The 27,347-nt window shown below is 49.8% G+C and overlaps 1 protein-coding gene across 5 annotated transcripts in view; it reads right to left on the bottom strand.

Moving 5' to 3' along the window:
• TCTE1 (t-complex-associated-testis-expressed 1) overlaps positions 1-26,168 on the bottom strand; it is a 60,500-nt gene extending 34,332 nt beyond the window's left edge. The window contains exon 1 of one of the 5 annotated variants that reach the window (XM_063918805.1): positions 26,070-26,168. The gene's annotated coding sequence lies outside the window, so the exon portion shown is untranslated. The other 4 variants (XM_063918806.1, XM_063918809.1, XM_063918807.1 and 1 more) reach the window with 4 other exon arrangements.
• Positions 26,169-27,347: the final 1,179 nt, after the last annotated feature.

Raw genomic sequence — 27,347 nt, 5'->3', positions numbered from 1 at the left:
GGTACACTGGGCTCCACAAGGATTGGACAATGGGGTGTAGAGTAGGATCTTGATCCGAGGCACCAACAGGCTCAAAGCTTTGACTGTTCCCAGAATGCACAGCGCCGCCTCCTATATCACCCGCCTCCCAGCACAGGAGCTCAGTTTTTAGTTAACCAGCCCAATGCAGTAGCAGGAAAAGAGACGACAACAGTTAGTAGCCACATACACCACACTCTCACGACAAGAGAAGTGTCAGCGGCTTATGCCATACCAACCCAAAGAAGCTAAGTGCGTCAGGGTGGGCGCCTTGTGGAGCCCAGTGTACCTCGCAGAAAGAGTTTTAACAAAGGTAAGTTCTTACCATAAAACTCGTTTTCTGCTGCGGGGTACACTGGGCTCCACAAGGATTGGACAATGGGGATGTCCTAAAGCAGTTCCTTATGGGAGGGGACGCACTGTAGCGGGCACAAGAACCCGGTGTCCAAAGGAAGCATCCTGGGAAGCGGCAGTATCGAAGGCATAGAACCTTATGAACGTGTTCACGGAAGACCACGTAGCCGCCTTGCACAATTGTTCAAGGGTCGCACCACGTTGGGCCCCCCAAGAAGGTCCAACAGACCGAGTAGAATAGGCCTTAATGTGAACAGGAGCAGAGAGACCAGCCTTCACATAAGCATGTGCAATCACCATTCTAATCCATCAGGGTCTGCTTGTGAGCAGGCCAGCCACGTTTGTGAAATCCAAACAAAACAAAGAGAGAATCAGATTTTCGGATAGAAGCAGTTCTCTTCACATAGATACGGAGAGCCCGTACCACATCCAAAGACCGCTCTTTGGGAGATAAATCAGGAGAGACAAAGGCCGGAACCACAATCTCCTGATTAAGGTGAAACGAAGAAACCACCTTAGGTAAATATCCGGGACGAGTCCTAAGAACCGCCCGATCACGGTGAAAAATCAGATATGGGGAACTACAAGACAAGGCACCCAGATCCGACACTCTTCTAGCAGAGGCAATAGCCAGCAAGAACACCACCTTAAGGGAAAGCCACTTAAGGTCAGCTGAACCGAGGGGTTCAAACGGAGGCTCCTGCAACACCTCCAAAACCACCGACAAGTCCCAAGGAGCCACAGGCGGGATATAGGGAGGTTGGATACGCAACACACCCTGAGTGAAAGTATGAACATCAGGCAAAGTCGCAATTTTTCTCTGAAACCACACCGACAAGGCAGAAATATGAACCTTTAGGGAGGCCACACGCAGGCCCAACTCTAGGCCTTGCTGCAGAAAAGCCAAAAGCTTAGCTGTACTAAACTTGGAAGCGTCATAATTGTTAGATGCGCACCAAACAAAGTAGGAATGCCAGACCCTATGGTAAATCCGAGCAGAAGCCGGTTTCCGGGCCCGCAACATAGTTTTAATGACCTCTTCAGAAAAACCCTTAGCCCTCAAGACGGAAGCTTTAAGAGCCACGCCGTCAAAGACAGCCGGGCTAGGTCCTGGTAGACACAGGGGCCCTGAACGAGGAGGTCTGGGCGTTGTGGAAGTGGAATTGGACGCTCTGACGATAGGCCCTGCAGGTCTGAGAACCAGTGCCGTCTGGGCCACGCTGGAGCTATGAGAAGCAGAATTCCTTTTTCTTGCTTGAACTTCCGAATTACCCTGGGCAGGAGTGACACCGGAGGGAACACATACTGCAGCCAAAACCTCCACGCCACCGCCAGCGCATCCACGAATGCTGCTTGCGGATCCCTTGTCCTTGCTCCGAAGACCGGAACCTTGTGATTGTGTCGAGACGCCATCAGATCCACGTCTGGAAGACCCCACTTTTCCACGAGGAGTTGAAACACTTCTGGATGGAGGCCCCACTCGCCGGCATGCACGTCCTGACGACTGAGAAAGTCCGCTTCCCAATTCAGGACTCCCGGAATGAATATTGCCGATATGGCCGGTAGATGGCGTTCCGCCCAACGTTGAATCCGTGAGACTTCCTTCATTACCAAACGGCTTCGAGTGCCGCCTTGATGCTTTGTGTAAGCCACTGTGGTGGCGTTGTCCGACTGTACTTGAACAGGATGGTTCTGTATTAAATGCTGGGCTAGGTTCAACGCATTGAAGACCGCCCGCAATTCCAGAATGTTGATCGAGAGGAGAGATTCCTCCTTGGTCCACCGACCCTGAAGGGAGTGTTGCTCCAGCACCGCGCCCCAACCTCTTAGACTGGCATCTGTCGTCAACAGGACCCCTGCACAATTGTTGGTCCCGGAGCCACCAGTGTAGCGACAGACGGACCTCCGGAGTCAAAAAGATCATTTGAGATCTGATCCGGTGAGGCAGGCCGTCCCACTTGGCTAGAATCAGCCTCTGGAGGGGTCGAGAATGGAATTGAGCATACTCCACCATGTCGAATGCTGATACCATTAGGCCCAGCACCTGCATTGCCGAATGTATCGACACTTGCGGACGAGAAAGGAAGCAACGAATCCAGTCCTGAATCTTCCGGACTTTCTCCTGAGATAAGAACAACCTCTGGTTGTGAGTGTCCAACAACGCTCCCAGGTGCACCATGCTCTAAGCAGGGACCATGGAGGATTTCTTCCAGTTGATGAGCCACCCGTGGGCTTGTAGAAACCGGACTGTCATATCCAGATGACGCAGGAGAAGATCTGGGGAATTTGGCAGGATTAACAAGTCGTCCAGATACGTCAGTATCCTGACCCCTTGACGGCGGAGTACCACCGTCATCACCGCCATAACTTTGGTGAAGACTTGCGGAGCCGTTGTTAAACCAAAAGGTAACGCCCGAAACTGATAATGTAGGTTGCCAATAGCGAACCTCAGGTATTGTTGATGTGACACTGCTATAGGAATATGCAGGTAACATCCTGTATGTCCAAGGAGACCATGTAGTCCCCAGGTTCCAAGGCCAGAACTATAGAGCGAAGGGTTTCCATACGGAACTTGGAAACCTTCACAAACCTGTTCAATGCCTTGAGGTTGAGAATGGGCCGGGAGGACCCATTCGGTTTCGGGACCAGAAACAGCGGAGAATAGTACCCCCGGCCCCTCCGAGCAAGAGGCACCTGTACGACGACTCCTGTATCCAGGAGGGTCTGTACCACCGAGTGTAGAGTTTTTGCCTTTGTCTGGTCCAAAGGGACGTCTTTCTGGCAAAATCAATGAGGGGGTCGGTATTTGAAGGCTATGGCGTAACCTCGAGTGACGACTTCCCGTACCCAGGCATCTGAAGTGGTCTTCATACCCTAGAAGCCGGCCCCCACCCTGGGATCCCCCAGGGGGAGGCCCGCCCCGTCATGAGGCAGGCTTATCGGTCTTGGCAGCTGGCTGACGGGCTGCCCAGGCTCTTTTGGGCTTCGGCTTACCAGGTTTGGAAGTGCGGGCCTGCTTATGGTACGCCTGACCTTTTGCTTTACCTGAAGGACGAAAGGGGCGAAAGGACGTACCTTTAACCTTCGACACAGAAGGAGCGGTATTAGGCAGACAGGCAGTTTTGGCAGTAGCCAAGTCAGCCACAATCTTATTTAAGTCCTCCCCAAACAGAATATCTCCCTTGAAAGGGAGTAGCTCCAGGGTTTTTCTACAGTCCAGACCAACAGACCAGGATCTCAGCCACAATATCCGGCGAGCCAGGACTGACGTAGTAGAGGCCTTGGCTGCTAGGATACCGGCAACAGAAGCCGCCTCTTTAATATATCGAGAAGATGTGACAATATATGACAAGCATTGTCTCGCATGGTCAGAAGAGATTTCAGCTTCTAACTCCAAGGCCCATGCTTCAATAGCCTCTGCAGTTCAGGTAGCTGCAATAGTGGGCCTTTGTGCAGCACCCGTGAGGGTGTAAATCGCTTTCAGACAACCCTCCACACGTTTATCCGTAGGCTCTTTTAGAGACGTGACGGTAGTGACAGATAGAGCTGAGGAAACCACCATCCTAGCCACATGTGAGTCCCCATTTTTAGACGCGAGGGGATAGCGAGCCAGCATCTTCTTTTGAGGCACAAACTTCGTACCCGGGTTTTCCCAGGGTTTCTGACGTATATCCACTAGGTGGTCAGAGTGAGGTAAAACTTACTTAACCACCTTCTGACGCTTGAACCTATCTGGTTTCTTAGGAGGGACGGATGGTTCAGGATCATCCGTAATCTGCAGAATTAACTTAATAGCCTCCAAAAGATCAGGAACATCCACATGTGAACTACCCTCCCCATCAGCTGTATCTGAGTCAGAACCTGAGGGGTCAGTATATGTGCCGTCTTCATCAGACGAGGTGTCAGTGACAGCAGTGGATTGTGAGGAGAGAAGCGCTCGCTTAGAGGACCTCTTGTTCAGACTTTTTAGTAGTCAAGGACTGGTTCAACCTCTTTAATTGAGCAGATAAATTGTCCGCCCACGGCGGGTTAGCTGCAGGGACCACATACGTTTGTACCGGCATTGGGGGTCCCATAGGGGGAGTTAGTTTATGAACTAGCGTATGCAGAAGCGTGGAAAAAGCGGCACACGGTGGGTCAGTATGTGCCTCCGTTGCCACAGTCCCACTGGGGGGCAAGGAGCCCCCAGAACCAGAGCCCACAGCTGCTATATTCTCCTCATATCGCCCCGTGGCGTCAGCAACACCAGCAGTGTGTTCAGCCCCAGAACCGTTACCCTCAGAAGCAGACATGATATAACTTGCAGTATGAGGTTAACACAGTACAATTATCAGCAGCACTATACCTCTAAACCCGAACCCCTGCGCAGTGTAGTCAGCACTAGCAGAGATAAAGGAGAGATATGGTGACTAAATCACAGAGAAAAATACGTAATACAGTATATCTTTGTGAAAATCCTATATTAGATAACACCTGACGCACCAAGCCCCCTCAGGTTATGGAATAATAAGAATTTACTCACCGGTAATTCCATTTCTCGTAGTCCGTAGTGGATGCTGGGACTCCGTAAGGACCATGGGGAATAGCGGCTCCGCAGGAGACTGGGCACAACTAAAAGAAAGCTTTACACTACTGGTGTGCACTGGCTCCTCCCACCATGACCCTCCTCCAGACCTCAGTTAGGATACTGTGCCCGGAAGAGCTGACACAATAAGGAAGGATTTTGAATCCCGGGTAAGACTCATACCAGCCACACCAATCACACCGTATAACTCGTGATACAATACCCAGTTAACAGTATGATAACAACTGAGCCTCTCAACAGATGGCTCAACAATAACCCTTTAGTTAGGCAATAACTATATACAAGTATTGCAGACAATCCGCACTTGGGATGGGCGCCCAGCATCCACTACGGACTACGAGAAATAGAATTACCGGTGAGTAAATTCTTATTTTCTCTGACGTCCTAAGTGGATGCTGGGACTCCGTAAGGACCATGGGGATTATACCAAAGCTCCCAAACGGGCGGGAGAGTGCGGATGACTCTGCAGCACCGAATGGGCAAACTCTAGGTCCTCCTCAGCCAGGGTGTCAAACTTGTAGAATTTAGCAAACGTGTTTGACCCCGACCAAGTAGCTGCTCGGCAAAGTTGTAGAGCCGAGACCCCTCGGGCAGCCGCCCAAGAAGAGCCCACCTTCCTCGTGGAATGGGCTTTCACTGATTTAGGATGCGGCAGTCCAGCCGCAGAATGTGCAAGCTGAATCGTACTACAGATCCAGCGAGCAATAGTCTGCTTTGAAGCAGGTGCACCCAACTTGTTGGGCGCATACAGGATAAATAGCGAGTCAGTCTTTCTGACTCCCGCAGTCCTGGAAACATAAATTTTCAGGGCCCTGACTACGTCCAACAACTTGGAAGCCTCCAAGTCTTTAGTAGCCGCAGGCACCACGATAGGTTGGTTCAGATGAAAGGCTGATACCACCTTAGGGAGAAATTGGGGACGAGTCCTCAATTCTGCCCTATCCATATGGAAAATCAGATAAGGGCTTTTACATGACAAAGCCGCCAATTCTGATACACGCCTGGCCGAAGCCAAGGCCAACAACATGACCACTTTCCACGTGAGATACTTCAATTCCACGGTTTTAAGTGGCTCAAACCAATGTGACTTTAGGAAATCCAACACCACGTTGAGATCCCAAGGTGCCACAGGAGGCACAAAAGGGGGCTGAATATGCAGCACTCCCTTAACAAAAGTTTGAACTTCAGGTAGTGAAGCCAGTTCTTTCTGGAAGAAAATCGATAGAGCCGAAATCTGGACCTTAATGGAACCCAATTTTAGGCCCATAGTCACCCCTGACTGTAGGAAGTGCAGGAAACGGCCCAGCTGAAATTCCTCCGTTGGGGCCTTCCTGGCCTCACACCACGCAACATATTTTCGCCATATGCGGTGATAATGGTTTGCGGTTACTTCTTTCCTAGCTTTAATCAGCGTAGGAATGACTTCCTCCGGAATGCCCTTTTCCTTCAGGATCCGGTGTTCAACCGCCATGCCGGCAAACGCAGCCGCGGTAAGTCTTGGAACAGACAGGGCCCCTGCTGCAGCAGGTCCTGTCTGAGCGGCAGAGGCAATGGGTCCTCTGACATCATCTCTTGAAGTTCCGGGTACCAAGCTCTTCTTGGCCAATCCGGAACAATGAGTATAGTTCTTACTCCTCTTCTCCTTATTATCCTCAGTACCTTTGGTATGAGAGGAAGAGGAGGGAACACATAAACCGACCGGTACACCCACGGTGTCACTAGAGCGTCCACAGCTATCGCCTGCGGGTCTCTCGACCTGGCGCAATATCTTTCTAGCTTTTTGTTTAGGCGGGACGCCATCATGTCCACCTGTGGCCTTTCCCAACGGTTTACAATCAGTTGGAAGACTTCTGGATGAAGTCCCCACTCTCCCGGGTGGAGGTCGTGCCTGCTGAGGAAGTCTGCTTCCCAGTTGTCCACTCCCGGAATGAACACTGCTGACAGTGCTAACACGTGATTTTCCGCCCATCGGAGAATCCTTGTGGCTTCTGCCATCGCCGTCCTGCTTCTCGTGCCGCCCTGTCGGTTTACATGGGCGACCGCCGTGATGTTGTCTGACTGGATCAGTACCGGCTGGTTTTGAAGCAGGGGTTTTGCCTGACTTAGGGCATTGTAAATGGCCCTCAGTTCCAGAACATTTATGTGTAGGGAAGTCTCCTGACTCGACCATAGTCCTTGGAAGTTTCTTCCCTGTGTGACTGCCCCCCAGCCTCGAAGGCTGGCATCCGTGGTCACCAGGACCCAGTCCTGTATGCCGAATCTTCGGCCCTCTTGAAGATGAGCACTTTTCAGCCACCACAGCAGAGACACCCTGGTCCTTGGAGACAGGGTTATCCGACGATGCATCTGAAGATGCGATCCTGACCACTTGTCCAACAGGTCCCACTGAAAGGTTCTCGCATGGAACCTGACGAATGGAATTGCTTCGTAGGAAGCTACCATCTTTCCCAAGATCCGCGTGCAGTGATGCACCGACACCTGTCTTGGTTTTAGGAGGCCTCTGACTAGAGATGACAGCTCCTTGGCCTTCTCCTCCGGGAGAAACACTTTTTTCTGTTCTGTGTCCAGAACCATCCCCAGGAACAGTAGACGTGTCGTAGGGACCAGCTGTGACTTTGGAATATTTAGAATCCAGCCGTGCTGTTGTAGCACCTCCTGAGATAGTGCTACCCCGACCAACAACTGCTCCCTGGACCTCGCCTTTATCAGGAGATCGTTCAAGTACGGGATAATTAAAACTCCCTTCTTTTGAAGGAGTATCATCATTTCGGCCATTACCTTGGTAAATACCCTCGGAGCCGTGGATAGACCGAACGGCAACGTCTGGAATTGGTAATGACAATCCTGTACCACAAATCTGAGGTACTCCTGGTGAGGATGGTAAATGGGGACATGCAGGTAAGCATCCTTGATGTCCAGTGATACCATGTAATCCCCCTCGTCCAGGCTTGCAATAACCGCCCTGAGCGATTCCATCTTGAACTTGAATTTTTTTATATTAGTGTTCAAGGATTTCAAATTTAAAATGGGTCTCACCGAACCGTCCGGTTTCGGTACCACAAACATTGTGGAATAGTAACCCCGTCCTTGTTGAAGTAGGGGCACCTTTACTATCACCTGCTGGGAATACAGCTTGTGAATTGCCTCTAACACTGCCTCCCTGTCTAAGGGAGTTGTTGGCAAGGCAGATTTGAGGAAATGGCGGGGGGGAGACGTCTCGAATTCCAGCTTGTACCCCTGAGATACTACTTGAAAGATCCAGGGATCCACCCGTGAGCGAGCCCACTAATCGCTGAAATTTTTGAGACGGGCCCCCACCGTACCCGGCTCCGCCTGTGGAGCCCCAGCGTCATGCTGTGGACTTAGAGGAAGCGGGGGAGGACTTTTGCTCCTGGGAACTGGCTGTATGCTGCAGCTTTTTCCCTCTACCTCTGCCTCTGGGCAGAAAGGACGCACCTCTAGCCCGCTTGCCCTTATTGGGCCGAAAGGACTGTACCTGATAATACTGTGCTTTCTTTGGCTGTGAGGGGATATGGGGTAAAAATGCTGACTTCCCAGCTGTTGCTGTGGAAACGAGGTCCGAGAGACCATCCCCGAACAACTCCTCACCCTTATAAGGCAAAACTTCCATGTGCCTTTTAGAATCTGCATCTCCAGTCCACTGCCGAGTCCATAACCCTCTCCTGGCAGAAATGGACATTGCACTTATTTTTGATGCCAGCCGGCAAATATCCCTCTGTGCATCCCTCATGTATAAGAGTGCGTCTTTAATATGCTCTACGGTTAGCAATATAGTGTCCCTGTCTAGGGTATCAATATTTTCCGACAGGGAATCTGACCACGCAGCTGCAGCACTGCACCTCCATGCTGACGCAATAGCTGGTCTCAATATAACACCTGTGTGTGTATATATAGACTTCAGGATAGCCTCCTCCTTTCTATCAGCAGATTCCTTCAGGGCGGCCGTATCCGGAGACGGTAGTGCCACCTTCTTTGACAAGCGTGTGAGCGCTTTATCCACCCTAGGGGATGTTTCCCAACGTGACCTATCCTCTGGCGGGAAAGGGTACGCCATTAGTAACCTCTTAGAAATTACCATTTTCTTATCGGGGGAAGCCCACGCTTCTTCACACACTTCATTTAATTCCTCAGATGGAGGAAAAACAACTGGTAGTTTTTTCTCTCCAAACATAATACCCTTTTTTGTGGTACCTGGGGTAACATCAGAAATGTGCAACACATTTTTCATTGCCTCAATCATGTAACGTGTGGCCCTATTGGAAGTTACATTTGTCTCATCGTCGTCGACACTGGAGTCAGTATCCGTGTCGACATCTGTGTCTGCCATCTGAGGTAGCGGGCATTTTAGAGCCCCTGATGGCTTTTGAGATGCCTGGGCAGGCACAGGCTGAGAAGCCGGCTGTCCCATATTTGGTATGTCGTCAAACCTTTTATGCAAGGAATCGACACTGTCGCGTAATTCCTTCCACAGAACCATCCACTCAGGTGTCGACCCCGCAGGGGGTGACATCACATTTATCGGCACTTGCTCCGCCTCCACATACGCCTCCTCATCAAACATGTCGACACAGCCGTACCGACACACCGCAAACACACAGGGAATGCTCTGACAGAGGACAGGACCCCACAAAGCCCTTTGGGGAGACAGAGAGAGAGTATGCCAGCACACACCAGAGCGCTATATAACACAGGGATCCCACTATAATGAGTGTTTTTCCCTTATAGCTGCTTATATTATATACTGCGCCTAAATTTAGTGCCCCCCCCTCTCTTTTTTACCCTTATGTAGCTTGTCACAATGCAGGGGAGAGCCAGGGAGCGTCCTTCCAGCGGAGCTGTGAGGGAAAAATGGCGCCAGTGTGCTGAGGGAGATAGCCCCGCCCCTTTTCCGGCGGACTTCTCCCGCTTTTTCTGGAATTCTGGCAGGGGTATATTTACACCTATATAGCCTTCCTGACTATATATGGTGTAGATTTGCCAGCCAAGGTGTCTTATATTGCCCTCAGGGCGCCCCCCCCCGCCCTACACCCATCAGTGACCGGAGTGTGAGGTGTGCATGAGGAGCAATGGCGCACAGCTGCAGTGCTGTGCGCTACCTTGTTGAAGACTGAAGTCTTCTGCCGCCGATTTTCCGGAACACTTCTTGCTTCTGGCTCTGTAAGGGGGCCGGCGGCGCGGCTCCGGGAACGAACACCAAGGTCGGGTCCTGCGGTCGATCCCTCTGGAGCTAATGGTGTCCAGTAGCCTAAGAAGCCCAAACTACCACCAGTTAGGTAGGTTCGCTTCTTCTCCCCTTAGTCCCTCGCTGCAGTGAGTCTGTTGCCAGCAGATCTCACTGTAAAATAAAAAACCTAATATATACTTTCTTTCTAGGAGCTCAGGAGAGCCCCTAGTGTGCATCCAGCTCAGCCGGGCACAAGATTCTAACTGAGGTCTGGAGGAGGGTCATGGTGGGAGGAGCCAGTGCACACCAGTAGTCTAAAGCTTTCTTTTAGTTGTGCCCAGTCTCCTGCGGAGCCGCTATTCCCCATGGTCCTTACGGAGTCCCAGCATCCACTTAGGACGTCAGAGAAATAGGGATAGCAGGTTGAGTGAAAGACACGAAATGGACACCACTCAGCATTCAAATGCACACGCAGAAAGTCACAGTTTGTACAATGCAGAGGTTATTACTGACAATAATACTGCACTGGACTAGCTTACACAGCTATATAACAATAGATATAACAGTACACAGTAAGAACTGGATGTATATCACAGGGTAATTGTACTATAAAACCCTGACTAAGTGCACTCTTTCTTAACTAACACTGACTAAAAAGGCATACTTAAGTGTCATGTAAAGTCACAGCGCTGACAACCAGGCGGCTTTACATAGGAGGATTTGCCCAAGCAGTCCCAGGAACAATGAGCTGAGGGATAATGGCGCCGCAGACACTGACAGGGAGTGAGGAAAAGACAGATATGCAGCTCCAGGGCGGGAACACTTGCTAGAAATGGCGCCCTGGGGCTGGGGGAAGGGCTTCAGGTCTAAGCCTTATCCCCTCTGCTGGCAAAACCACGGGGTACTGTGGGCGATATAAGAATTGGTTTAGAGAGAAAACCTGACCTGCGCCCATGCCTTGGTGATCTAGTGGAATCGCCTGTACTGCCACAGTGTCCACCACCAGCGTGCGCGGCCCGCCTCCCACTGACTGCGCCGGAACGCGATAAAGACCGGGTCCCGCAAGTGGGACCCACTTACCACCTCCCAAAGTGCGGCCACGCAATCCTGGAGAGCCCCAGCCGTGTGTGTCTAACGTGAAGAAAACCGGAGCCTCCGCTGTAGGTACCCGGCAACCAGGGCTCGGGAGTGTACAGCGCCGCTGGGGAGAGCTGGAGCTGCAGCAGTGAATGTCACAAGACATTTACCACCGCTGCTGCCCTTGAAGTCTTCACTTTTTACCTCATAAAAAGCTTTTCTTAGGGCTGCTTGGAGCAGCCCCTCTGTTCAGTGCCTGCTTACTGCAGCACCAACTTACAAAACTGAGCTCCTGTGCTGGGAGGCGGGGTGATATAGGAGGCGGCGCTGTGCATTCTGGGAACAGTCAAAGCTTTGAGCCTGTTGGTGCCTCGGATCAAGATCCTACTCTACACCCCATTGTCCAATCCTTGTGGAGCCCAGTGTACCCCGCAGCAGAAATAGGATTTTAATTACCTACTGGTAAATCCTTTTCTTGTAGTCCGTAGAGAATGCTGGGGTCCATTTTAGTACCATGGGGTATAGACGGTTCCGCAGGAGCCTCCGGCACTTTAAGACTTTTCAACAGTGTGAACTGGATCCTCCCTCTATGCCCCTCCTCCAGACCTCAGTATAGGAACTGTGCCCGAGGAGACGGACAACTTCGAGAGAAGAATTTACATTAAACTAGTGGCGAGATTCACACCAGCTCACACCATACAAAACATGCCGCCTAACATGGCTTTCAACATAACCCATGCTAACGTGCATGCATAACACAACAGCAACAGCTGTGAACATCTTAACACATGAGAACCTGTGTAAAAAGATAAAACGTAATTCTGCAGGAAAAATGAGCACTGGGCGGGCGCCCAGTATCCTCTACGGACTACGAGAAAAGGATTTACCAGTAGGTAATTAAAATCCTGTTTTCTCTTACGACCTAGAGGATGCTGGGGTCCATTTTAGTACCATGGGGATGTACCAAAGCTCCCAGTACGGGCAGGAAAGTGCTAATGTTCCTGTAGAACTGACTGACCAAACTGAAGGTCGTCAGCAGCCAAGGTGTCAAACCTGTAAAACTTAGCAAACATGTTTGCCCCTGACCAAGTAGCTGCTCGGCAAATTTGCAACGCCAAGACACCCCGGGCAGCTGCCCAGGAAGAACCCACTTTCCTTGTAGAGTGGGCCTTTACCGAACTTGGTAACAGCAATCCTGCCGTGGAATAAGCGTGCTGAATGGTACCTCTGATCCAGCGCGCAATAATCTGCTTAGAAGCAGGACCCCCAATCTTGTTGGGGTCATAGAGGACAAACAAAGATTCTGTTTTCCTTATCCGAACCATTCTTGCAACATAAGTCCTCAACACTCTGACGACATCCAAGGACTTTTGAAACGGCTGAGGTGTCAGAAGCCACTGGCACCACCACAGGTTGGTTGATATGGAAATAATACACAACCTTTGGAAGAAAATGCTGACGCATCCGCAGTTCAGCTCTATCTTCATGAAAAATCAAATAAGGACTCTTGTGTGACAGAGCCCCTAATTCAGACACTCGTCTGCCTGAGGCCAAGGCCAACAGCATGACCACTTTCCAAGTGAGAAACTTCAACTCTACCTCTTGTAGAGGCTCAAACCAGTCCGATTTAAGGAACTGCAACACCACATTAAGATCCCATGGCGCCGCAGGAGGCACAAAAGGAGGTTGGATGTGCAGGACCCCCTTCATGAACGTCTGGACCTCAGGAAGGGAAGCCAACTGTTTCTAAAAGAAAATGGACAAGGCCGAAATTTGGACCTTGATAGACCCTATTCTCAAGCCAGCATCCACACCCGCCTGTAGAAATAGGAGAGGACGTCCTAATTTAAACTCCACCGCAGGAGCCTTCTTGATTTCACACCAAGATACATATTTTCTCCAAATACGGTGGTAATGTTTGGACGTTACCCCTTTCCTGGCCAGAATAAGTGTGGGAATGACTTCAGTGGTAATACCCTTACGGGCTAGGATTTGGCGCTCAACAGCCATGCCGTCAAACACAGCCGCGGTAAGTCTTGATAAACAAACGGCCCCTGCTGAAGCAGGTCCTCACGAAGAGGAAGAGGCTGAGAATCTTCCAGTAATAACTCCTGAAGATCTGGATACCAAGCCCTCCTTGGCCAGTCTGGAGCAATGAGAATTGCTCGAACCCTTGTTCTTCTGATGATCTTGAGAACTTTTGGTATTATTGGAAGTGGAGGGAACAGATACACCGACTGAAACACGCACTGGGTCACCAGTGCATCCACTGCTATTGCTTGTGGGTCTCTTGACCTGGAACAATATTTCTGAAGCTTCCTGTTGAGATGTGATGACATCATATCTACTTGAGGAACACCCCAACAATCTGCTACCTCTGCAAAGACTTCTGGGTGGAGGCCCCATTCTCCTGGATGGAGATTGTGTCTGCTGAGGAAGTCTGCTTCCCAGTTGTCCACTCCCGTAATGAAAATTGCCGACAGAGCTTTTGCATGTCTTTCTGCCCAGAGGAGTATCTTTGTCACCTCTGCCATTGCCGCTCTGCTTTTTGTTCCGCCCTGGCGGTTTATGTAAGCTACTGCCGTTACATTGTCTGACTGGATCTGTATGGGACGACCTTGAAGAAGGTGTGCCGCTTGATGAAGGCTGTTGTACACAGCTCTCAATTCCAGAATGTTTATGTGAAGGAGTACTACTTGACTTGACCATCGTCTGTGCTTCCGTGTCCAATATCATTCCCAGAAATTATAACCTCATTGTGGGTTCCAATTGTGATTTTGGAAGGTTTATGATCCAACCGTGCTGTTGAAGCACCGTCAGGGAAAGTGCAATGTTCTGCATTAGTTTCTCCCTGGATCTCGCTTTTATGAGGAGATCGTCCAAGTATGGGATGACATTGACTCCTTTCTTGCGAAGAAGAACCATCATCTCCGCCATCACCTTGGTGAATATTCTTGGAGCCGTGGAGCCCGAAAGGCAATGTTTGGAACTGGTAGTGGCAGTCCCGCACCGCAAAGCTCAGGTATGCCTGATGCGGCGGGTAGATGGGAACATGTAAATAAGCATCTTTGATGTCTATCGATACCAGAAATTCCTTTTCCTCCAAGCTGGAGATCACCGCTCTCAGGGATTCCATCTTGAATTTGAACCTTTTGAAATAAAGGTTCAGAGTCTTTAGGTTTAAAATCGGTCTGACCGAGCATCCGGTCTCGGCGCTACAAACGGGCTTGAATAAAACCCTTTTTCCTGTTGTGACACAGGAACTAAGGAAATTACATTGTCTTGACATCATTTCTGTATTGCGTTCAGCACTTTTGCTCTGTCCTGAACAGAAGCTGGTAAGGCTGATTTGAAAAATCGGCATGGGGGAAGGTCCTGAAATTCCAATTTATACCCTTGGGATACTATCTGCAATACCCAAGGATCCAGATCTGAGTGAACCCAGACCTGGCTGAAAGACAGTAGACGTGCCCCCACCCAATCGTACACCCGCAGGGGAGTCCCAGCGTCATGCTGAGGTTTTAGCAGAATTAGGTGTTGACTTCTGCTCCTGCGAGCCTGATGGTGTTGTAGATTTTTTACCCCTTCCTCGACATCTTCCTGCAAAGAAGGGGGTACCCTTTGCCTTTTTGGACTTGTTGGGCCGAAAGGATTGCATCGTATGAGAATGAAATCCTTTTCTAGGTGGAGCAGCTGCGGAAGGCAGAAATGCTGACTTGCCTGATGTAGTTGTTGAAATCATGGCATCCAGCTTGTCTCCAAAGAGGGCTTCTCCATTGTAAGGAAGCGCCTCAATGTTCTTTTTTTATTCCGCATCAGCATTCCATTGGCGGATCCACAGCGCCCTGTGGGCTGAAATCGCCATAGCAGAGGATCTTGAACTCAGTAACCCAATATCCTTCATAGCTTCAACTAAGTAACCTGCAGCATCTTTGATATGGCCGAGAGTTATTACTATTTCATCCCTGTCAACTGTGTCTGTGTTAACAAGCAAGTTGTCAGACCATTTTTCCACAGCGTTACCCACCCACGCACAAGCAATGGTGGGCCTGAGCACTGTTCCGTTAGCCGTATATATGGATTTCAGGGTTGTTTCTAATTTACGGTCAGCTGGATCTTTTAATGAGGCTGAACCAGGGGCAGGCAAAATAATTTTCTTAGACAGCCGAGAAACTGAGGTGTCTATCATTGGGGGAGTCTCCCATTTGTGCCTGTCTTCCTCAGGGAAAGGGTACGCTACACATATCCTTCTGGGAAGGGTAAATTTCTTCTCTGGGTTAGCCCAGGATTCTTCAAAGAACGCATTCAAATCCTTTGAAGGAGGAAAAGTCACAACCTGCTTTTTATTTAATTTAAAATAATCCTTTTCCTCAGGGACCAGTGTTGTTTCAGGAAACTCCAACACTTCCTTTATAGCAACTATCATACATTGTATGCTTTTGGCTAATTTGGGGTCTACCCCTCTCAAATCCCAAGTGTCGACGTCATAGTCGGAATCTGTGTCTGTGTCCCCTTGCATTATCTGGGCCAGAGACCTTTTCTGGGAACTGGATGGGACCCGAGTGGATGATATGGAGGGGTCAGTAAACAGTGCATCCTCCACAGACTGCCTCCAATATTTAGACTCAGAGAATTTCTTTGCCAGCATTGACATATTCTTTTGCAACATTCTCACCCACTCCGGCTCATTCTGAGAGGGAAAGGCCACCACATTACCCTCTTGTGTATCTAAAATAGGTTCTTCCTGGGAAGAACCCTCCCCAATGTCTGACATGTTACACACACACCCCTATCACACAGGGGAGCTATTGGGTACAGACCCACACTAAAGTCTGTCAGAGAGACACAGAGGGATCTGCGAGTCCACACACTGCGCCTTATTGTGAATTGTGGAAATAATACCCACTTACAGCGCATATACCAATAATAGGCCCACAGACCCATACCTCCCAACATGACCCTCTCCAGGAGGGACAGAAGGCTCTGCTTCTGGACTTTTCTCTTAATTTAGGATTGCCATCACCTGTGTTGAACTGGTTAGTGGATAAGAAAGGAGTTACAGCACAGGTGATGGCAATCATAATTTAAGAGGGAAGTCCAGGAGCAGAGCATTCTGTCCCTCCTGGAGAGGGTCATGTTGGGAGGTATGCAGACCTAATTATAATGAACACTCTCTGCCCCTTCTATAACACTGTGTACTTGTATCAGCGTTGTCATGAGGAGAAACAGCATTCAGGAGTTTCACACTGGAGTTTCTGCAGGAGAAAATGGCGCCCAGTGAGTTTTCTGGGATGTCTGAGAAGCCCCACCCTTCAGCCTCAGCAATGTTTTTGCCAGTGAGAGTAAGGTTTTAAAACATGCCCTCAGAGCGCGCAGGACTCCGGTAATATACTCACCAGCCTTCTGGCTCTGTTAGGGAGTGGCGGCAGTGCTGTGGGAGTGAACGCTGGCCAGGCTTGGGCAGTGTTCAGTACCCTTCAGGAGCTAATGGTGTCCTGTCAGCGGAAGTAGAACCATTAACTAATTGAGAAGTTGGTTCCTACTTCCCCCCCTAAGTCCCACGAAGCAGGGAAACTGTTGTCAGCAGCTTCCCTGTAAAATAAAAAACCTAAGAAAGTATTTTTCCAGCAAAGCTCTGTAGAGCTCCACTAGTGTGCATCCAGTCTCCAGGGCACATTTTCTAAACTGAGGTCTGGAGGAGGGGCATAAAGGGAGGAGCCAGTTCACACTGTTGAAAAGTCTTAAAGTGCCGAGGGCTCCTGCGGAACCATCTATACCCCATGGTACTAAAATGGACTCCAGCATCCTCTGGGACGTAAGAGAAATGTGTTTGCTGCTGTTGCACGGCTGCTAAAAGTAGCTAGCGAGCGATCAACTCGGAATGAGGGCCTATATTAGGGAACACACTTACCTGTACACTGTACACCAGTGGATCTCAAACTTTTTTAATCACGGCACCCTAGAATATCAGAATTTTTGTCAGGGCACCCCTTGGCCAAAAGTTTCTTATTGAGAAATTTAGAAATTTGTGTTTATATGTTATCCTACTGTGTGGTGAGGGACACGATTTGCTTCTGTTTGTTCACATATTATTTTATGGTTGGCAGCCACCAGCACTGGTTTTGCCTATTATATTGACCATAAAATTTTTGATTGGTCCTAGACCATTAACCCAGGGCACCCCTGCAAGTGTCCTGAGGCACCCCAGGGTGCCACTGCACACAGGGGCTACTTCAGACCTGATCGCTGCTCTGCATGTTCGCACAGCAGCAATCAGGTCTGAACTACGCATGCGCCGGTACCGCAGTGTGCCGGCGAATGACAGACAGCCGACGGCTGTCTTAGCCTTGCGATTGCCTCTGCCTGATTGACAGGCAGAGGCGGTCGATGGGTGGGAGGGCGCGGGCTGGCGGTGTTTGCCCGCCGTTTAGGGGGCGCGGTCCGGGCAACGTAGGCGTGCCTGGACCGTTTGGGGGGCAGGCCGCGGCAGCTGCGTGATGTCACACGTAGCCGCTGAAACCCTCACAGCGACGAACAGCTCCCTGCCAGCGCGCAGGAGCTGCGCTGGTGAGGAGCTACTCTACCAGTACAAATGCATCGCCACTGTGTGATGCTTTTGTACTTGTGCAATGGGGCAGGACCTGACAAATGCGGGGCGGACTAGCCCTCTGCTGGGCGTCCCCCTGTGTGTCTGAATACTGCTACGATCAGGTCTGAATCACCCCCACAGTTTGAGGGGTGGTCTTCAGGTTGCCGACTGTCGGGATCCCGGCTCACAGTATACCAGCGCCGGGATCCCGACAACCGGCATACCGACAGTTTATCTCCCTCGTGGGGGTCCACGACCCCCCTGGAGGGAGAATAAATAAGAATTTACTCACCGGTAATTCTATTTCTCGTAGTCCGTAGTGGATGCTGGGTACTCCGTAAGGACCATGGGGAATAGACGGGCTCCGCAGGAGACTGGGCACTCTAAAAGAAAGATTAGGTACTATCTGGTGTGCACTGGCTCCTCCCTCTATGCCCCTCCTCCAGACCTCAGTTAGGGAAACTGTGCCCGGAAGAGCTGACACTACAAGGAAAGGATTTGGAATCCAGGGTAAGACTCATACCAGCCACACCAATCACACCGTACAACTCGTGATAACTATACCCAGTTAACAGTATGAACAACAAATGAGCCTCATTAACAGATGGCTCATAACAAAACCCTTTAGTTAAGCAATAACTATATACACGTATTGCAGAGAGTCCGCACTTGGGACGGGCTCCCAGCATCCACTACGGACTACGAGAAATAGAATTACCGGTGAGTAAATTCTTATTTTCTCTGACGTCCTAGTGGATGCTGGGTACTCCGTAAGGACCATGGGGATTATACCAAAGCTCCCAAACGGGCAGGAGAGTGCGGATGACTCTGCAGCACCGCATGAGCAAACTCAAGGTCCTCCTCAGCCAGGGTATCAAACTTGTAGAATTTTGCAAACGTGTTTGACCCCGACCAGGTAGCAGCTCGGCCAAGTCGTAATGCAGAGACCCCTTGGGCAGCCGCCCAAGAAGAGCCCCCTTCCTCGTGGAATGGGCTTTTACTGATTTAGGATGCGGCAGTCCAGCCGCAGAATGTGCAAGTTGAATCGTGCTACAGATCCAGCGAGCAATAGTCTGCTTTAGAAGCAGGAGCACCCAGCTTGTTGGGTGCATGCAGGATAACAGCGAGTCAGTATTTTTGACTCTAGCCGTCCTGGAAACATACATTTTCAGGGCCCGGACTACATCCAGCAACTTGGAGGCCTCCAAGTCCCGAGTAGCCGCAGGCACCACAATAGGTTGGTTCAAATGAAACGCTGATACCACCTTAGGGAGAAATTGGGGACGAATCCTCAATTCTGCCCTGTCCCTATGGAAGATCAGATAAGGGCTTTCACATGACAAAGCCGCCAATTCTGACACACGCCTAGCCGAAGCCAAGGCCAAATAGATATGACCACTTTCCACGTCAGATACTCCAACTCCACGTTCTGAAGTGGCTCAAAACAATGTGATTTTAGGAAAACCAACACTACGTTGAGATCCCAAGGTGCCACTGGAGGCACAAAAGGGGGCTGAATATGCAGCCCTCCCTTAACAACGTCTGAACTTCAGGCAGCGTCTTTTCAAGCCTTTAACAGCGTAGGAATCACTTCATCTGGAACACCCTTTTCCGTTAGGATCCGGCGTTCAACCGCCAAGCCTTCAAACGCAGCCGCGGTAAGTCTTGGAACAGACAGGGCCCCTGCAGTAACAGGTCCTGTCTGAGAGACAGAGGCCATGGGTCCTCCGAGATCATTTCTTGTAGTTCTGGGTACCAAGTTCTTCTTGGCCAATCCAGAACTACGAGTATAGTTCTTACTCCTCTCTTACTTACTATCCTCAGTACCTTGGGTATGAGAGGAAGAGGAGGGAACACATAAACCTACTGGTACACCCACGGTGTCACTAGTGCGTCCACAGCTATCGCCGGAGGGTCTCTTGACCTGGCGCAATACTTTTTTAGCTTTTTGTTGAGGCGGGACGCCATCATGTCCACCTGTGGCCGTTCCCAACGGTTCACAATCTGCGTGAAGACTTCTGGATGAAGTCCCCACTCTCCCGGGTGGAGGTCGTGCCTGCTGAGGAAGTCTGCTTCCTAGTTCTCCACACCCGGAATGAACACTGCTGACAGTGTTAGCACGTGATACTCCGCCCATCGGAGAATCCTTGTGGCTTCTGCCAACGCCATCCTGCTTCTTGTGCCGCCTTGTCGGTTTATATGGGGGACAGCCGTGATGTTGTCTGACTGAGTCAGCACCGGCTGGTTTTGAAGCAGGGGTTCTGCTTGTCTTAGGGCATTGTAAATGGCCCTTAGGTCCAGAATATTTATGTGTAGGAAAGTCTCCTGACTCGACCATTGTCCTTGGAAATTTCTTCCCTGAGTGACTGCTCCCCAACCTCGGAGGCTTGCATCCGCGGTCACCAGGACCCAGTCCACCGAATCTGCGGCCCTCGAGAAGATGAGCACTCTGCAGCCACCACAGCAGAGACACCCTGGCCCTCGGGGACAGGGTGATCAGCCGATGCATCTGAAGATGCGATCCTCACTTGTCTAACAGGTCCCACTGAAAGTTCCTTGCATGGAACCTGCCGAAGGGAATTGCTTCGTAAGAAGCTACCATCTTTTCCAGGACTCGCGTGCAATGATGCACCGACACCTGTTTTGGTTTCAGGAGGTCTCTGACCAGAGATGACGACTCCTTGGCCTTCTCCTCCGGGAGAAAAACCTTCTTCTGTTCTGTGTCCAGAAACATGCCCTATATCAGCAGACGCGTCGTAGGAACCAGCTGCGACTTTGGGATATTCAGAATCCAGCCGTGCTGTTGTAGCACTTCCTGAGATAGTGCTACTCCGATCAACGACTGCTCCTTGGACCTCGCCTTTATAAGGAGATCGTCCAAGTACGGGATAATTATAACTCCCTTCTTTCGAAGGAGCATCATTATTTTGGCCATTACCTTGGAACACACCCTCGGTGCCGTGGACAGACCAAACGGCAACGTCTGGAATTGGTAATGGCAGGTCTGTACCACAACCTTGAGGTACTCCTGGTGAGGTGGGTAAATGGGGACATGTAGGTAAGCATCCATGATGTCCAGTGATACCATGTAATCCCCCTCTTCCAGGCTTGCAATAACCGCCATGAGCGATTCCATTTTGAACTTGAACTTCCTTATATAAGTGTTCAAGTATTTCAAATTTAGAATGGGTCTCACCGAACCGTCTGGTTTCGGTACCACAAACATTGTGGAATAGTAACCCCGTCCCTGTTGAAGGAGGGGAACTTTTATTATCACCTGCTGGAGGTACAGCTTGTGAATTGCCGCCAGTACTACCTCCCTGTCCTGGGGAGTAGCTGGCAAGGCTGATCTGAGGTAACGGCAAGGGGGAGACACCTCGAATTCCAGCTTGTATCCCTGAGATACCACTTGTAGAACCCAGAGATCCACCTGTGAGCGAACCCACTGGTCGCTGAAATTCCTGAGACGCGCCCCCACCGCACCTGGCTCCGTCTGTGGAGCCCCAGCGTCATGCGGTGGACTCAGTAGAAGCAGGGGAGGATTTTTGTTCCTGGGAACCGGCTGTCTGGTGCAGCTTTTTCCCTCTCCCCCTGCCTCTGGGCAGAAAGGAAGCACCTTTGATCCGCTTGCCTTTCTGAGGCCGAAAGGACTGTACCTGATAGTACGGTGCTTTCTTAGGTTGTGAGGGAGCCTGAGGTAAAAATGTCGATTTCCCAGCTGTTGCTGTGGATACGAGGTCCGAGAGACCATCCCCAAACAATTCCTCACCCTTATAAGGCAAAACCTCCATGTGCCTTTTAGAATCAGCATCACCTGTCCACTGCCGGGTCCATAATACCCTCCTGGCAGAAATGGACATTGCATTAATTCTAGAAGCCAGCCGGCAAATATCCCTCTGTGCATCCCTCATATATAAGACAACGTCTTTAATATGCTCTATGGTTAGCAAAATAGTATCCCTGTCGAGGATATCAATATTATCTGACAGGGTATCAGACCACGCTGCAGCAGCACTACACATCCATGCTGAAGCAATTGCAGGTCTCAGTATAGTACCTGAGTGTGTATATACAGACTTCAGGATAGCCTCCTGCTTTCTATCAGCAGGCTCCTTCAAGGCGGCCGTATCCTGAGACGGCAGTGCCACCTTTTTTGACAAGCGTGTGAGCGCCTTATCCACCCTAGGAGATATCTCCCAACGTGACCTATCCTCTGGCGGGAAAGGGTACGCCATCAGTAACTTTTTAGAAATTACCAATTTCTTATCGAGGGAACCCCACGCTTCTTCACACACTTCATTCAACTCATCAGATGGGGGAAAAAACACTGGTTGCTTTTTCTCCCCAAACATAATACCCTTTTTAGTGGTACCTGGGTTAATGTCGGAAATGTGTAACACATTTTTCATTGCCGTAATCATGCAACGGATGCCCCTTGTGGATTGTGTATATGTCTCATCCTCGTCGACACTGGAGCAGACTCCGTGTCGACATCTGTGTCTGCCATCTGAGGTAGCGGGCGTTTGTGAGCCCTTGATGGTCTTTGAGACGCCTGGGCAGGCACGGGCTGAGAAGCCGGCTGTCCCACGGCTGTTACGTCATCCAGCCTTTTATGTAAGGAGTTGACACTGTCGGTTAATACCTTCCACATATCCACCCACTCTGGTGTCGGCCCCGCAGGGGGTGACATCACACTTATCGGCACCTGCTCCGCCTCCACATAAGCCTCCTCATCACACATGTCGACACAGCCGTACCGACACACCGCACACACACAGGGAATGCTCTGACTGAGGACAGGACCCCACCAAGTCCTTTGGGGAGACAGAGAGAGAGTATGCCAGCACACACCACAGCGCTATATAATCAGGGATTTACACTAACACCAAGTGATTTTTCCCTATAGCTGCTTTACAATACAGTTTTGCGCCTAAATTTAGTGCCCCCCCTCTCTTTTTTACCCTTTGAGCCTGGAAACTGCAGGGGAGAGCCTGGGGAGCTGTCTTCCAGCGGAGCTGTGAAGAGAAAATGGCGCCAGTGTGCTGAGGGAGATAGCCCCGCCCCTTTTTCGGCGGGCTTCTCCTGCTCTTATATTAATATTATGGCAGGGGATTTTTGCACATATATAGTTTATTAGACTATATTATGTGCTTTTTGCCAATTTAAGGTACTCTAATTGCAGCCCAGGGCGCCCCCCCCCCCCCCCCAGCGCCCTGCACCCATCAGTGACCGGAGTATGTGGTGTGCATAGGGAGCAATGGCGCACAGCTGCAGTGCTGTGCGCTACCTTAATGAAGACCGGAGTCTTCAGCCGCCGATTTCCAGGACGTTCTTCTTGCTTCTGGCTCTGCAAGGGGGACGGCGGCGCGGCTCCGGGACCGGACGACCGAGGCTGGGCCTGTGTTCGATCCCTCTGGAGCTAATGGTGTCCAGTAGCCTAGAAGCTCAAGCTAGCTGCAAGCAGGTAGGTTCGCTTCTCTCCCCTAAGTCCCTCATAGCAGTGAGTCTGTTGCCAGCAGATCTCACTGAAAATAAAAAACCTAACAAATACTTTCTTTACTAGAAGCTCAGGAGAGCCCCTAGTGTGCAACCAGCTCGAGCCGGGCACAGATTCTAACTGAGGTCTGGAGGAGGGGCATAGAGGTAAGGAGCCAGTGCACACCAGATAGTACCTAATCTTTCTTTTAGAGTGCCCAGTCTCCTGCGGAGCCCGTCTATTCCCAATGGTCCTTACGGAGTACCCAGCATCCACTAGGACGTCAGAGAAAATAGCGTGGTGCGCGTAGCGCGCCACCGTGCCCGCAGCGTGGCGAGCGCAGTGAGCCCGCAAGGGGCTCATTTACGCTCGCCACGCTGTCAGTATGCCGGCAGTCGGGCATCCGGCACCGGTATGCTGGTCGCCGGGAGCCCCGGCCGCCGGCATACCATACTACACCCCAGTTTGAGAACCACTGCTGTACACAGTGTAATACATAGCTGGGAATATCATACCTCATCACACTCACACTGACCACAATATAACTGTACACACTCACCCAGAGACTATACACAGTGTAATACATAGCTGGGAATATCACACCTCATCACACTCACACTGACCACAATATAACTGTACACACTCACCCAGAGGCTATACACAGTGTAAGACGTACATAGCTGGGAATATCACACCTCATCACACTCACACTGACCACAATATAACTGTACACACTCACCCAGAGACTATACACAGTGTAAGACGTACATAGCTGGGAATATCACACCTCATCACACTCACACTGACCACAATATAACTGTACACACTCACCCAGAGGCTGTACACAGTGTAATACATAGCTGGGATTATCACACCTCATCACTCACACTGACCACAATATAACTGTACACACTCACCCAGAGACTATGCACAGTGTAATACATAGCTGGGAATATCACACCTCATCACACTCACACTGACCACAATATAACTGTATACACTCACACAGAGACTACACACAGTGTAATAAATAGCTGGAAATATCACACCTCATCACACTCACACTGACCACAATATAACTGTACACACTCACCCAGAGGCTGTACACAGTGTAATACATAGCTGGGATTATCACACCTCATCACTCACAATGACCACAATATAACTGTATACACTCACACAGAGACTACACACAGTGTAATAAATAGCTGGGAATATCACACCTCGTCACACTCACACTGACCACAATATAACTGTTCCCACTCACCCAGAGACTGTACACAGCGTAATACACAGCTGGAAATATCACACCTCGTCACAATCACACTGACCACAATATAACTGTACACACTCACCCAGAGACTATGCACAGTGTAATACATAGCTGGGAATATCACACCTCATCACACTCACACTGACCACAATATAACTGTACACACTCACCCAGAGACTATACACAGTGTAATACATAGCTGGGAATATCACACCTCATCACACTCACACTGACCACAATATAACTGTACACACTCACCCAGAGACTATGCACAGTGTAAAACATAGCTGGGAATATCACGCCTCATCACACTCACACTGACCACAATATAACTGTACATACTCACCCAGAGACTATACACAGTGTAATACATAGCTGGGAATATCACACCTCATCACACTCACACTGACCACAATATAACTGTACACACTCACCCAGAGACTGTACACAGTGTAATACATAGCTGGGAATATCACACCTCATCACACTCACACTGACCACAATATAACTGTACACACTCACCCAGAGACTATGCACAGTGTAATACATAGCTAGGAATATCACACCTCGTCACACTCACACTGACCACAATATAACTGTACACACTCACCCAGAGACTGTACACAGCGTAATACACAGCTGGAAATATCACACCTCGTCACACTCACACTGACCACAATATAACTGTACACACTCACCCAGAGACTATGCACAGTGTAATACATAGCTAGGAATATCACACCTCATCACACTCACACTGACCACAATATAACTGTATACACTCACACAGAGACTACACACAGTGTAATAAATAGCTGGAAATATCACACCTCGACACACTCACACTGACCACAATATAACTGTACACACTCACCCAGAGGCTATACACAGTGTAATACATAGCTAGGAATATCACACCTCATCACACTCACACTGACCACAATATAACTGTACACACTCACCCAGAGACTATGCAGTGTAATACATAGCTGGGAATATCACACCTCATCACACTCACACTGACCACAATATAACTGTACACACTCACCCAGAGACTGTACACAGTGTAATACATAGCAGGAAATATCACACCTCATCACACTCACACTGACCACAATAAAACTGTACATACTCACCTAGCTACTGTACACAATGTAACACAAAGCTGACAAAATCACACCTTAACACATACACTGACCACAATATACTGTACAAACTCACTCAGAGACCTATACACAGCGTAATACACACCTAGAATAGAATACCTTATTAAACTCTCCTAGGGACTACTGTACACAGTGTAACACACAGCGGGGAATAACACACCTCTCAATGACCTCATCACACTTACACTGACCACATTATAACTGTACACACAGAGACTATGTAACACACAGCTAGGAATATCACACAATATAATAAACAGCTGTAGACGTCACGTGATACATGTAGCATGACAGCAATGAACACACAACACAGGTCAGTGGTGTCTGGAGCCTCTTCCTCTCTCACCTGCTAGATCTCCGGACTGTTTACAATCTCCATGGCAACCTGAGTACAGCCGCAGTCAGTTACCATGGCAAAAGAGGGAGGAGCCCACTGGACTGATCTCCGCTTCTGTTACGCCCACTCTCTCTTCCCGCGTTTACTGGTTGACTTTGACAATATACTATCATTAATTAGATGCAAATACTACAATGTATGTGTATATATTATATGTAGATATCGAATAATAAATGATAAAAATCAATTAGGGGCTGAGTCGGATGGGACACAGAACAGGGACTGGCGTGAGACACAGAAATGGAGCTGGCTGTAGACAGAAGGGGGCCCTGACTTGGCAGGGGTGGATAGGGAACTAAAAGTGGCCCTGTAAAAAAATTGTAGAAGTGGCCTCACATGGGCAGCACCAGAGGTATACCGATGTGGGGTATTCAAGTATCCGCAAATTCGCAGCAATTTCTCGAGCAAAATTTTTTTCTGCGGCAGTCGGCCAAAAATTGCAGCGAAAACGGCTTTTCGTGAGTATGCGCGCTCCCATTTATCGACCAATTCAATTCCAAACGGGTTTCACGTGAAAATTGTTGCACCCCAATATACCTGTCCCACACCTTGTTCTTTTTCATCCCAAAAATGACATGTCATTATTGGCCAATTAAAAATAATTAAAAACTTAAACGTGCCTAATTAGTCATTAAGGCGTGTGTCCCAGGGGTTCTGTACCATATCCAAACATTTTTACATTAAAATAGTGACTTCTCCCAACTTTTCACCTGCTCAGAGTAGGTGAAGTGAAATTTGAGAAAAAATTATCACCGATAAATTTTCCCGGAAAATTGAATAGGCTGTAATTGCGTTTTGCGGGAAAAGTCATTTTTTTCGAGCGAAAAGTCCGTTATCGCCGCTAATTGAATACCCCCCCAAGTAACCATGTAGCTAATTCAGACCTGATCGTAGCCGTGCAAAAGTTTGCATGGCTACGATCGGCCACCCTGACATGCAGGGGGACGCCCTGCACAGGGCTAGTCTACCCCGCATGTCTGGCCCTCCCCCGCCACACAGCGGTGATGCTATTGCACCTGGCGAGTAAGTCCCGACCTGTGCAGCATTGCTGCGCTGGTAGGCGACTTTTCGCCGCATCCCAGGTCGCAGCGGCTGCTTGTGACGTCACACAGCAGCCCGCCCAGTGAACGCCTCTGTCTGTCAATCAGGCAGAGGTGATCGCTGGGCTGAGATGCCGATCGCATCTCTGGCATGTGCATTCAGACCTGATCGCCCGCTGTGCAAAAA

Source organism: Pseudophryne corroboree, chromosome 4, assembly GCF_028390025.1.
Source record: "Pseudophryne corroboree isolate aPseCor3 chromosome 4, aPseCor3.hap2, whole genome shotgun sequence".
Classification (NCBI taxonomy): Eukaryota; Metazoa; Chordata; class Amphibia; order Anura; family Myobatrachidae; genus Pseudophryne; species Pseudophryne corroboree.
This window is presented reverse-complemented; position numbering and strand designations above follow the sequence as displayed.